The 14,485-nt window shown below is 37.9% G+C and overlaps 1 protein-coding gene across 2 annotated transcripts in view; it reads left to right on the top strand.

Moving 5' to 3' along the window:
• Positions 1-14,485, top strand: part of COL21A1 (collagen type XXI alpha 1 chain) — a 202,356-nt gene that overhangs the window by 116,819 nt on the left and 71,052 nt on the right. The gene's annotated exons all lie outside the window — the stretch shown is intronic.

Here is a 14,485-nt window from a genome sequence, read left to right as displayed (position 1 = left end):
TTAGATGAGTACAGATGACATTTGCATTACTGGCTCTTCTTTTTTAGGAGTATAAGATTTGCCAAGTTTCCTACTGAAGTACATGCTATATGTTTTATGCCTCTGCACCCAGGGATCAGCCAAAGCTTGCCAGCTCTGGTAGCTAGTCCATGTCCAAGATGCCTATTTATATATGCTAAGAGTCCCATGATGATTTGTTAGCTTAATTCTTCGAGTACAATCTTATTTCCATATTCTTTGAAGGTGTTTTACTGTTTGATTCTGGTAAAAAGCCTATAGTAATTTTCTAACTGCAATCCTTGCAAAGTTATTAACTTTTAAAAATTATGCATATGGCATTCACACCTAAGAAACACTGATCTGGACTATTTATATCAATTTTTATGTTTTTATGGGTATTCAGGTACATTTTAGAAAACTGTAACTGTTAAAAGTACCATCTCTGGAGTCAAATGGCTCTGCCACTTTAGAGCTGTTTGATCTTAGGCAAGTTACTTAATGCCTCTGAGTCTTATTTTCTTCATTGACAAAGTGGGAATTTTTTTATAGGTTTACTGTGAGAGATTCAGTGAGATAATTTGTGAAAAATACTTAGCATGGTTCCTGACACAAGAGTTTTCTAAATGAAAGTTGTTTTGTTGTTCTGCTTTGTTCATCAAGTAGCATGGTTGTGGTTGGGACGGACCCTGGGGTGGTCTCGCGTGAGTAGTGGGTAAGTCACAGGTTGGCGAGATCTCCAGGAAAACAGGAAAGTTAGTAATTGGGAAGGAAATAGAACATAATATAGGCCAGGGAAGCTCCATAATATGAGGAGAGTTGGAGGGGGAAGTCAGCAGCAAGGCCGATAGAATTCTGAAAAAATTAGTATAAAATCTCCTTGTCTAATGAGTTGTTATGAGCCTCTATGAGTTGTCTTAGCCGCTGAGCACTCACTGCCAATCTTAAATGAATGAGGACATTTTGGGGATGAAAGGAGCAGGACAGGCAGACAGGAACAGGAGATGCCTTATCTGCTCACACTCTGGGGGTGTCATAGGAGATAGTGTGACCCCACCCCCCACCACCTGGGGCTTCCACTGAGAAGCAGAGGATACCGATTTTGAGGAGTCCATGTACCAGGCACCTCACCTGCATTCTAGTCCATAGGATCATTGCTGTCTCTTCATCAGTCTCATGAATATTCTGGTTTGGGGGGTAGGGGTAGGGGGAAATTTGAATATATGTAGGTATATATACTCATATATATATATGAGTGTATATATATATATATATATATATATATATATATGAGTATATATATATATATATATATATGAGTGAATGACTTTTAGTTTACCCTTTAGTTGGGCTTTAGAGACAAAATATTGAAAAGGTACTTTTTGTAAAAATTGGGATAAATTTTCTTTTGGATAAGTATCCCTTATTTAAGTATAGTAATAACAATAATTCTATCAGTTGCATCTCTAACTGCTAGATGGGTCATTATGCCATCTTTTAAACAGAGGTGTTTGAATTTTACAAAGCTTACATTCTATTGAATAAGGTATATCAGATGCATGTGCATACAAATGCCTGTTTTTAGTTCAATAATAATTTTATTCAGAGTTCATTGTTTTCTGAAATTCATCCTTTGGGTACTATTTTAATTTGCTAAGGCTACAGGAATACAATATTCCAAAACTGGATTGGTTTTTATAAAGGGGATTTATTAAGTTACAAAGTTTACAGTTCTAAGGCCTTAAAAATGTCCAAACTATATGTATTTGAAGATCTCTTCCTATTTTGTGGCTTGTCTTTTCACTTTCTTAATGTCTTTTGATGAGTAAAGATCTTAATTAAAAAAAAATAATTAAAAGATATTAAAATAAATCTTTAAGTTTAATAAATTTATCATTTACAAAAAAATGTCCAAACTAAGGCATCCAGAGAAAGATACCTTGACTCTGAAGAAAGGCCAGTGATATCTGTCACATCAGAAGACACGTGGCTGGTCCTTGTTCTTGGTTCCATTGCCTTTAGCTTCTGATACCAGTGGCTTTCACTTTAGGCATCTGTGGGCCCTGACTTAGCTGCTCTGGAGCAAAGCACTGGGTTTTATCTCTTAGCTTAGCCTCTGATGGAAAGATATATGGTGATATCCACTGGGCTCTAGTTCCTCTTGAGCTTCTGTCAGCTCTCTCAGCTCCTGGCATCTCCTGGGGCTTCTGTATTTTCAAACCTCTGAGTCTAAGCTTTATCCTAAATGGTCCCCTGCTTTGGCTTTTTTTTTTTTTTTATGGAATCTAGCAAACTAATCAAGACACATCTTGAATGGGTGGAGTCATTTCTCCATCTAATCAAAAGATCACAGCCACAATTGGGTATATCACATCTCCATGGAAACAACCTACTTAAAAAGTCCCACCCTACAATATTGAATCAGGATTAGTAGAACAAGGCTTATTGGGGTACATAACAGTTTAAAACCAGAACAGGCATAAACTCATTTGACCAGTCATCATGAGCCTAAAATTCACCATGTGCTGCCGAGTTCCCTCCTTACATTCCACATGGCATCAGAAGGGTCTTAATCTAGAATTAAAGTAATTTAGCAAGTTAGTTAAAGGCTTTTCCTTTATTCTTTGTTATGATATAATTCCTTGATTTTCATAAAAGGGAAGGTTAAAAAAATATACCCATGAGGTGGCCTGGACTTTGTGGTGGTGAAGGATATTTTTCCAGGCATGAGCAGTGGCCTTTGGGAGATTGTTCCATATTTTAATACTGTTCTCCATTAGGATATTTTCCCAGAACAATTTCCAGTTTGTGGATTTTCTCCAAAGACTCCCATAGTAGATATTTCCACTTAAAATAATTAAAATTAGATGCACTTTCTTGCTGACTTTAACATTTGTTCTTTACATATCAGAAAACAGAATGTTTGTAGATGGCGTATTTTCCCGAATTTATAAAATCAAAAGGAGCACTTACTCAGCAAATAATCTTCAGTTGATAATTCATTTTATTAAATGCTTTTAAATTATTCTTTGAAATTTAAGACATACTTTAAACCTGTCAAAAATAGATCTTCAACCTTAAGGGAATCTGATATATTTCAATTGTGTGGAGAAATATATTTTCTCAAACATAATGGGCAGTGTTGGTTAATTGATATGTAGTTATGAGTTTTAGAATTGAATCTGAACTTTGTAATGGCAAATTAAATTCTGGAGACACAAGAAGTATTAATGATTCATTTTTTTAACCTATCCGGTGTTTGTACAAACTTGTTTTATCAGAGTTTAAGAAATAGACTATAATAATTCTACCTAAGGTATTGTTATTGAATACAGCATACATTTTGTTTATTATCTTTGAGCATTTAACATTCAGATGGTCAGTCAAGACTTCACTTTTCTATTTTCCTGTGTGTTTATACCAGAATATCATTTGATGGGTGAGACTTCTGTAAAAGTCTCTTACTTTGGTTATCTGTGCTTCCAATGTCAAAAGACATAGTATCACAGTGGTTCGTAATCACAGAACCCCCCTAATACATGCATTTTGAGAGATCGGTGATAAGTGATCAAGTTAAAAGGGTTGTTAGGTAATATATATATTAAGATTTAGTCTGCTGGTGGTATAAGTATTATCTTTTACTTCTTTCAGTGTTCTTGGAGGAACAGAAAGGGTAAAAAGTCAATAATGACATAGGAGGGAGAAATGTGACTGGCTTAGAAAAATTGCCTCTTTGTTTTTACTTTATCACAAAGAGAGTTACCTACACATGTAGCTTTCTGATAGCTCTTCTGTGCAGTCACTGGTGTGGGAGTGGGGACAGGAGGAGAGGAGGTAGGGGGAGGAGCTGTAGTTTAGAGCAGTGATGTGTTCAGGTTCTGAATTCAGACTGCTTAAACCCAAGACATGCCACTTAATCTTTAAATCTAGTTTTCATCATTTTGAAAGTGGGAGGTCATGTGTGTGCTTTGCCCACATTAAGCAGTCAGAATTAGAGGTGGTGGTGGTGATTTGTTATCGGGAGTGCCATTCTACTGATACCCAAAGTAAAGATTTTGGAAATACCTTTGGTTTACCTTTTTCCTTTCTCTAAATGTTTAAGTGTCCCATCTAAAGCAATGAGTCAGGAATTCCCTAAACTTCTTCCCATATGTCTACTCTCTTACCTGTATACGTAACCTGTATTCTACTTTTCCTCCTGTTCATATGGATGAACTGTCCATACCTATTGCTCAACCCACCTCTTGTCCATCCAGCTCCATAACTTGGAGATATTAATTAACCCTTCTTCTTTGTGTCATTGTTTTTTCTTCTCTAGTAAGTATTCCTGGTCACTCAATAGATTACCCATTTGAAACTAACCAAACAAAAGTCCCTTTCTTTTAACCCATAGCCTTCTTTTAGCTACCACCCTATTTCTGTGTTTTCTGTAACCGTATAAGGACTTGAAAAGTGTTTGTGTTTATTATCTGCACTTTCTCACTTCCCTTTCTGTTTTTAAACCACTCCAGTATGATTTCCAGCCCAACCTTCTGTTGCATATTTACATCACCAGTGTCTACCATCTTTCCAATCCCATAGTCAGTATTTTTCAGTTTTTTTTTTCTTATCTTGTTTTTGACACCGTTCACTTGTCTCTCCTTTTTGGAACACTTCCTTCTCTTGGCTTCTGGGATACCATATGCCTTTACTGGTTTCCTTTCTACGGTTTAATTATTGGCTTCTCCTCGTCTATCCACTTGCTAAATATTGGTTTTCTCTAGGGTTTAGTCCTTTGCCCTGTCCACCTTTTTGATTGGGTTCTCCTTCTCAATATGGTCTCATCTAATCACATGCCTCTAAATCTTATCTACATAAATCATTCCCTTGAGCTCCAGACTCACATATCCACCTCCTTCATACATTCACTTGGATGTCTAAAGGGATCTCAAAATTGAACTGGCCAAAAAAGATCTGTTGTTACCCCTCCAATTTTTTCTTCCCCAATTTTCCAAATCCCAGTAAATAATACACCTCCTCAGACATTGAGACAGATTCCTTTCTTCATTTCCCATATCTGGGTCATCGGTAATTCTGATGGCAGCACATTTGAGTTTAGGTCCCACTCCCTCTTACTAGTTTTGCTGCTATCAGTCTGGTCTAAGCCTGAGCTAGAGCACCAGCAGCCTGTGGTCTGTCTCTATGCTTTACTCTTGCCTGTTAAAGTCCATTCTACACAAAACTGCTGGAGGGATCTTTTAAAAATGTTGGCTTTTTCTGCATAATATTCTCAAATGGTTTCGTACTGCACCTGAGTTGAAACCAAACTCCTTGCCATGGCTCTTACTGCTCATGTTCTATCTTCTACCCCTCAGTCACACCAGCCTTTGTTTTGTTCATTGTCCCTAATTTTGAAAGACCCTGAAGGTTTGCACTGGCTGGTTCCTCTGCCTGGAGTACTCTTGCAAGGGTGTTTCAAGGCTGGCCCTTGAGCATTTAGTCTCACCTCAGATGCCATTTCCTTAGAAAGTATTTCTCCAGCCAAGCTAGTGAACAGTACTAGGTACTTACAGACTTATAACCAATGCTGAATAAAATAAAAACTATGAAAAAGAGAGATGTCTCTACTATTATACATGTTATATTTGCAAAATATTATATTAGAATAGCTAATACCAAGTATAATTAAAATGCTAATTGAGTCCATCATTTTAGTATTATTAAATATGTAATTATAGAAATAGAAATTTTCATGTTAAATATGTAAATATGTCAGTAACATAATTATAGTAACCACTGATATTGATACAATTAATGTGACTGTAATAAAGAACATAAATATTGAGGACTTCCGGAGAAGATGGCGGCTTAGTAAGACGCGCGGGTCTTAGTTCCTCCTCCAGAAAAGCAACTAAAGAAACAGAAACAATACGAAACAGCTCCCGGAGTCACGACAGAGACCAAAAAGACAGCGTACCCCATTCTGGAACAGCTGAACGGGCAGGGAGAATCTGCTGCGGTGAGCTACCCGAGGGGCGCACGTTTTCCCGGCCGGGGCGGCTGGCGACTGGGGTCCCCTCCACGCACGTGGCTCACCGGCCTGACTGGGAACGTTGGATAGCGGGGCCCTCCCGTCACGCTTGGCATTTCGGGCCAGCTGGGCAATTAGGACCGGCACTCTCCCAAGCCGCGGCGGCCAGCGACCCCCACCTCCACGCGCGGTTTCCCGGGCCAACTGCGGTGCAGACAGACGAGCGCCACGAGCGCCACCTACTGGGCAGGAAAAGAAAAACAGAGCCCAGAGATTTCACAGAAAAAGCTTTCAACCAGCTGCGTAACACACCCAGGGAAATCTGATCAAATGCCCAGACACCAGCAGAAAATAATGGATGACGCTCGGAAAATTGAAGATATGGCCCAGTCAAAGGAACAAACCAATAGTTCAAATGAGATACAGGAGCTGAGACAACTAATGCTGAATATACGAACAGAAATGGAAAAATTCTTCAAAAACCAAATCAATAAATTGAGGGAGGACATGAAGAAGACATGGGCTGAACAAAAAGAAGAAATAGAAAATCTGAAAAAACAAATCACAGAACTTATGGGAGTGAAGGACAAAGAAGAAAAAATGGAAAAAACAATGGATACCTACAATGGTAGATCTAAAGAGGCAGAAGCTACAATTAGTGAACTGGAGGATGGAACATCTGAATTCCAAAAAGAAACAGAAACTATAGGGAAAAGAATGGAAAAACTTGAGCAGGGGATCAGGGAACTGAATGACAATATGAAGCGCACAAATATACGTGTTGTGGGTGTCCCAGAAGGAGAAGAGAAGGGAAAAGGAGGAGAAAAACTAATGGAAGAAATTATCACTGAAAATTTCCCAACTCTTATGAAAGACCTAAATTTACAGATCCAAGAAGTGCAGCGCACCCCAAAGAGAATAGACCCAAATAGGCGTTCTCCAAGACACTTACTAGTTAGAATGTCAGAGGTCAAAGAGAAAGAGAGGATCTTGAAAGCAGCAAGAGAAAAACAATCTGTCACATACAAGGGAAACCCAATAAGACTATGTGTAGATTTCTCAGCAGAAACCATGGAAGCTAGAAGACAGTGGGATGATATATTTAAATTACTAAAAGAGAAAAACTGCCAACCAAGACTCCTATATCCAGCAAAATTGTCCTTCAAAAATGAAGGAGAAATTAAAACATTTATAGACAAAAAGTCACTGAGAGAATTTGTGACCAAGAGACCAGCTCTGCAAGAAATACTAAAGGGAGCACTAGAGTCAGATACGAAAAGACAGAAGAGAGAGGTATGGAGTAAAGTGTAGAAAGAAGGAAAATCAGATATGATATATATAATACAAAAGCCAAAATGGTAGAGGAAAATATTATCCAAACAGTAATAATACTAAAAGTTAATGAACTGAATTTCCCAATCAAAAGACATAGAATGGCAGAATGGATTACGACCCAGCAATACCACTGCTAAGTATCTACTCAAGGGACTTAAGGGCAAAGACACAGACGGACATTTGCACACCAGTGTTTATAGCAGCATTATCTACAATTGCAAAGAGATGGAAACAGCCAAAATGTTCATCAACAGACGAGTGGCTAAACAAACTGTGGTACATACATACGATGGAATATTATGCAGCTTTAAGACAGACTAAACTTATGAAGCATGCAATAACATGGATGGACCTAGAGAACATTATGCTGAGTGAGTCTAGCCCAAAACTAAAGGACAAATACTGTAAGGTCCCACTGATGTGAACCGACATTTGAGAATCAGCTTGGAATATATCATTGGTAACAGAGACCAGCAGGAGTTAGAAACAGGGTAAGATAATGGGTAATTGGAGCTGAAGGGATACAGACTGTGCAACAGGACTAGATACAAAAACTCAAAAATGGACAGCACAATAATACCTAAGTGTAATGTAATTATGTTGGAACACTGAATGAAGCTGCACCTGAAATATGGTTATTTGTTTGTTTGTTTGTGTGTTTGTATCTTTTGTTTTTGTTTTTTTTCTTTTTCCTTTATATATATATATATATATATTATTAGTATTATTATTTTAATTCTCTTCTCTATATTAACATTCTATAGTTTTTTCTGCTGTTTTGCTAGTTCTTTTCCTAAATCGATGCAAATGTACTAAGAAATGATGATCATACATCTATGTGATGATACTAAGAATTACTGAGTGCATTTGTAGAATGGAATGATTTCTAAATGTTGTGTTAATTTCTTTTCTTTTTTTTGATTAATAAAAAAATTAAAAAAAAAAAGAACATAAATATTATTAAATGCATAAATATACACGTATACATATACCTATTCTGTTTTCTGAGGAAATATTTTGCTTCAGCTGAATCTGGAGAAATTATGAAATAATTGTTACAACTAGGGATTTAAAAAAAAACTTACTCTGGTTTTTAGGGAAAGGGTGGTACCACAATTTCCCTTTCTTAAATCCTTTCCTAGAGGTTTTTGTTACACAGCAGCACTAGCTGTGGGTCTTCCCTAAATAGTTTCTGTGATATTGTGTGTTTTTTTTTTATATGTTCCTCCTGTACAGGTTGTACTGACCTCTCAGGTTTTCTCTAATTCTGTATCTGCTTTTGCAAAATCTTAATTATTTCCTAATCTTTCAACCCCCAATCTACAATAAATTCAGCAAGTCAGTTTATTATGAAGAATCATTAATTCCACATCCTGCCTCATTTATTGACTGCTAGGTCTCTCTCTGTCCTGTTTTTTCTTTCTCTACTACTGTTATTGGGAAACTTGCAACTTTTGTTGAATTTTTAGAGTGTTTCATATTTTGTCGTTCTAAACTCAAGTTCTCATTTCCATTTTGGGTGTATGCTGTTATACAACCATTGAGAAGCTATTGCAGTAATCCTGGAGTAGGGGCTCAGGAATCTCATATCCCTTCCATAGCATAGGGGTGAGGGGTGCAGCATGCTGATGATCTGGAAAATCCATGTAAAATATTTTAGCCCTCTCTTCATACCACAAAAAAGTCTGATTTTTTTCTTTTTATTTTATGGGTTTTTAAAAAATATTTTTATTGACAAATCTTCATGCATATATAGTCCATACATGGTGTACAATCTGTGGCTCACTGTATTATCACATAGTTGTGTATTCATCACCATGATCATTCTTACAACATTTGCATTGCTCCAAAAAAAGAAATAGAAAGAAAAACTCAAACATCCCATACCCCTTACCCTTCCCTCTCATTGACCCACACTATTTCAATCTGTCCAATTTATTTTACCCCTTATCCTCCCTATTATTTGTTTATTTTTTATCCATATTGTTTACTCATCTGTCTACACCCTGGATAAAAGAAGCATCAGACACAAGATTTTCACAATCACACAGTCACACTGTAAAAGCTATATCATTACACAATAGTCTTCAAGAGTTAAGGCTACTGGAACATAGTTCAACAATTTCAGGTACTTCCCTCCAGCCACTCTAATATACCATAAACTAAAAAGGGCTATCTATAGAATGTATAAGACTAGCCTCCAGGATAACCTTCCAACTGTTTGAAATCTCTCAGCCACTGAGACTTTATTTTGTCTCATTTCTCTCTTCCCCTTCTTGGTCAAGAAGCCTTTCTCAATCCCATGATGCCAGGTCCCAGAAAATCCTGGGAGGTCTGTCCATGTTGCCAGGGAGATTTACACTCCTAGGAGTCATGTCCTACATAGTAGGGGGAGGGCAGTGAGTTTACCTGCCAGAGTTGGCTTAGAGAGAGAAGCCACATCTGAGCAACAAAAGAGATTTCCTGGGGATGATTCCTAGGCATAATTATAAGTAGGTTTAGTCTGTCCTTTGCAGGAATAAGCTTCATAGGGGCAAACCCCAAAATCAAGGACTCAGCCTATTGATTTGGTTGTCCCCACTGCTTGCAAGAATATCAAACTTCCAAATAGGGAAGTTGAATATTTCCTCCTTTCTCCCCAGTTCCCCAAGGGGACTTTGCAAATACATCTTTATTCACTGCCCATATTACTCTGTACTGTATCAGTGCATCATTACTAACCTGGACAAACTATCAAGATCTCATGCCCTATTCAAGATTCCATGTTTATAGTACCTTATTGTAAAATTTGCATTATATATGCATATATTTTATGCATTTCTGAGTTTCTAAACTTTTTCTGTGCTGTCTTCTGGCCTTCACATGTCATCTGCAGCTTCTGCAACATTCCCCAAAATTCCCATTCCATTATGCCAACCTGTGATATATTGAAACTGTAATGGGGAAAGTTTCCATGTGGAAGAGACAACTGTACTTTGTTTCTAGGCCTGAGTAGTCCAGGCCTAGATCCCAAAGCCCGAAGGAATGCCCATCGCTGTGTTAGAAAGAGGATACATTTTAGTACAGTTCTCAATATGTCACTATTGCCTGAGCCTCAGTAATGCCTGCATTTGTTTTTTTCATCTGAGAAAGAGGAGATGGAACCATTGAAATGTGTAAGTTTGGATTTTGGGTGACGTCACACTTGAGGATATTTACTGTTGTGTAATATTTTTTTTCCAGTTTTATTCCTAGATGGTTTCTTCCATTATATTTTACATCTGTATTATCCATATGCGTTCTTTGTCACATGCAATCCTCACAGTCCCATTGAGTTAATAGAGTAACTCATATTAGACCAATTTTACATTAATTGTGAAGTAAATTATCCCTATTTTACAACTGAGAAAGTGGAGAAATGAAGAGTTTAAGTCATTTATCTGAAGTTGCTCCTGGATCAGGGAATGAAAATGATATGTCTTGATCCCAATATAACTTTATTTTCACATCATTTTTCTGCTTTGGCAAGGATACTTTTTTAAAGTTGTGATTTGTGCTTCTTTCATGGTATCCTTGAATGAAAGAATATGCATGGCAAGAATCCTTGAATACCTGTCCGTAATCAGGTAGTGGAGTGGGGAGAGAGCAGATTGGGTAAATACACAGGCTTGTGCTAATTGTGCTGTGAGGAAATATTCATACATCTTTCTTGAGAGAAGAGCAGTTGCTCATCCTAAATTATTGGTCCTCAAACTTCTTGAACTGCAAAACCTTTGTAGTGAAAACTTTGTAGCATGAGCTTCCATATATATGTGTGTGAATTATATGACCTATACTGCTGAAGGAAACATTATGTATATTAAAACATACTCACAAAAAGAAATTTTAAAAGAATGAAATTTAATAAATAGTAATTCTTATGTTCTCTTTCAGTCTAAGTAAATAATTTTGACTTGACTTTGGGGACTATGACTCTAAGTCAATTTGTGAGATAGGCATGTGCCTCAGTGGCATATTCATCAGCTCTGAAAGGTTTGGAGGCAACTCATGTGAAATGGAACCAATTTACCATCTTGGATTCTCTTTGACTCAATCTCTTGTAAACTCAGAAAAGGCCAAGGGTGTGATTTCCCCATAGAATTGTTTTACTGGAATTGTCTTTGAGAATGTGAGAGAGTTCAGCATGTTTTGCAAAATGATAATATTTTGTTTAGTCAGCAAATCGTTAATCATGAGCAAGGTGTCAGCCAGAATAGTTTGGATTATGCTACAATAACAAAAAATCCCAGATTCACATGGCTTAAAACAGTAAAGGTCTGTTGCTCATTGTGGTGGGTTGATGCTACATGTATTCCCAGAAAAATATGTTCTTAAGTTTTATTCATTCCTGTGGGAGTGAGCCTATTGTCACTAGGAACTTTTGATGAGGCTACTTCAGTTAAGGAGTGACCCATGTCAATTAGGATGCGGTTTAGTCATATTACTGTCCTTTATGAGTGGAATGAAACTCAGAGAGGAAAACCACAGGAGATAAGAAGCTGAGATCAACAAAACCCAGAAGAGGAGGGAGAGGTGAAAAGTGATTTGCCTTGTGATAGAGGAATCAAGGATTGCAGGCAGCTAACCCCAGAATGCCACAGTCTTCAGGGAGAAAGCATTAGCTTGATAATGCCTTGAGTTGAATGTTCTTTTAGCCTCAAAACTGTAAGCTAATAAACTCCCATTGTTTAAGCCAACCCATTTCATGGTATTTACTGGAGCAGCCTAGGAAAGTAAGAGAGTTTGGTACCAGGAGAGTGGGGGTGCAGTTGCTATGAATACCACGTGGAAATGGCTTTGGAACTGGGTAATGGGTAGAGATTGCAAGAATTGTGAGGTGCTTGACAGAAAAGATCTAGATTGCTTTGAAGAGACTTTTGGTAGAAACATGTATGTTAAAGATGTTTTCAATGAGACCTTAGAAGGAAATGCTGAATATGTTATTGGAAACTGGAAGAAAATTGATCCATATATTAAAGTGGCAGTAACTGGATGAAATTGAGTTCTGATGTCCTGAAGAAGGCAAAACTTGAAAGTGATGAACTTGGATATTTAGTTAAAATTTTCAAGCCGAGTATTGAAGGTGCAGCCTGGTTTCTCCTTGCAGCTTACAATAAAATGAAAGAGGAAGGTAATAGGAAGAGAATTAATTCTTAAGCACAGAGAAATCAGAATTTAATTGTTTAGAAAATTCTGATCCTATCCAGATAGTGTGATCTTAGACTAGGGATAGAAATAGCTTCCATACCTCCTTGAGCTTCTAGAAAGTAAATCCACAGAGAATAGAGTCCCATGTGAGGGTTTAACTGAAAAATGAATCTAATCATCAATTTCAGTGGAAGTTAGGGTTGGAAATGAAGTTTTGCATGAAGGTCTGTGGAAAGTTCTATTGTCTAATGGTTTGAAATCCTGTGAAATGCATGCAAAGCTGACAGGGTTTAGTGAAATTTGTAGAGCAGATCCATTGCCACCCTGAACTGAAAGGGACAAAGAAGGTATTAATTGAAGGAAGAATGCCTTCAAGGACAGAAATGTGGAAACCAAGGGCTGGATCAAAAAAATCTCTTTGGGCCAGAGAGCAGGCACACCCATGTGTGTGGAATGGACAGGTGCATCTCTGTGTTTTGAGGCGGCAGGCCATCTGGTCTGGCACTTGGAGAAGGTGGGCCTTGCACCTTGATGTTCAGGGAGGGTGCTGCCACCTCAGTGCTCAAGATGGTGGAGCATGTGCCCCAGCATTTTTGTAGGAGCTTGGCCACCATCCCTATTCTGTAAGAGATTGGGGCCTTCACCCCAGTGTTCATGGAGAGCCTGGCTTCTGTACTGACACTTGGAGAGGGTGGGACTGCTGCTCCATCAGGCCTGGAGAACAAGATATTGATCTATAGATGATTCTCAGACCTTGAATTATAAAGGAGCTCATCTTGTAGTGTTTTGAAATTTCTTGGGATCTCTGACTCCAGTTTTCCTTCCAATTTCCCCATTCTGGAAAGAGAATGCTTATCCTATGCCTGTCCCTCTAATGCCTATCAGATGCAGACAACTTGTTCTCTAGGTTTCAAAGGCTCACAGATAGAGAGAGTTGTACCCCAGGACAGGCCATACCCTTAACTGATTTTGATGAGACTATATATTAGCATTGTTATTGAAATAACTTAAAACTTATGGGATGTTGTGATGGAATTAATGTAATGGAAAGAATATATGGTTTGGGGGTTTGGAGGGTGGATTGTGGTGGCTTGCAGCTATGTACCCCAGAAAAACATGTTTTTAAACTTAATCCATTCCAGTGGGTGTGTACCCCTGGTGAACAAGACCTTTTGATGAGGTTGCCTCAGTTAAGGTGTGGCTCAGTTGGCTCAGGATGTGTCTTAATCCTATTACTAAAGCCTTATAGGAAAAGCCATGTAGAGAAAAAAGCCAGAGAGAGCAGCCAGAAACTGAAAGTCAATGGAACCCAGAGGGAAGGAAAAGAACCGGAATAGGCTGCCATGTGCATTGCCATGTGACAATAAAGCCAAGGACCAACGATTGCCTGCAGCCAGCCCCAGAATGTCACAGTCTTTGGAGAGGGAGCATCACTTTGATGACACCTTGATTTTGGACTTGTCCTATCCTTAAAACTGTGAGCCAATGAATTCCTATTCTTAAGCAAACCCATGTATGGTATTTGTTTTAACAACCAGGAAACTGAAACACAAGTTACTATAAGCAAAAGTTTTATTAAATATTTCACCATTGTCTTACATGAATCACTATCTTTCCAAGCTCTAAAATTGTTTTTTCATGCTAATTACCTAGCCCCAAAGCAGAGCCATAAACATTTCTTGATTTTGTTGTTTTAGTGGTTTTCTATTTCTGGCATACCAATTTTTGTCTTCAATTAGCTTAGGCTAAACTGTACTGTAGTAACAGATGAATCAGTCTCAGTGGGCTATATAACAGCATTAAATGTCCTTCCTGTTTCATGCCCACTGAGGATAGGGCCTTGATTCAAGTCCACCTCTTCTTTGCTATCCATTGCTTTTAAACCTGAAAAATAACTTGGCTGAGTATGATGTGCTTGACTCACCCTTTCTTGTGTTCTGCATTTTGTAGATAGTGTATTAGTGTTTTCCAATAGTT

Source organism: Tamandua tetradactyla, chromosome 5 (assembly GCF_023851605.1).
Source record: "Tamandua tetradactyla isolate mTamTet1 chromosome 5, mTamTet1.pri, whole genome shotgun sequence".
Lineage (NCBI taxonomy): Eukaryota > Metazoa > Chordata > Mammalia > Pilosa > Myrmecophagidae > Tamandua > Tamandua tetradactyla.
Note: the sequence above shows the minus strand (reverse complement) of the source record. Positions and strands in the feature narration are given on the sequence as shown.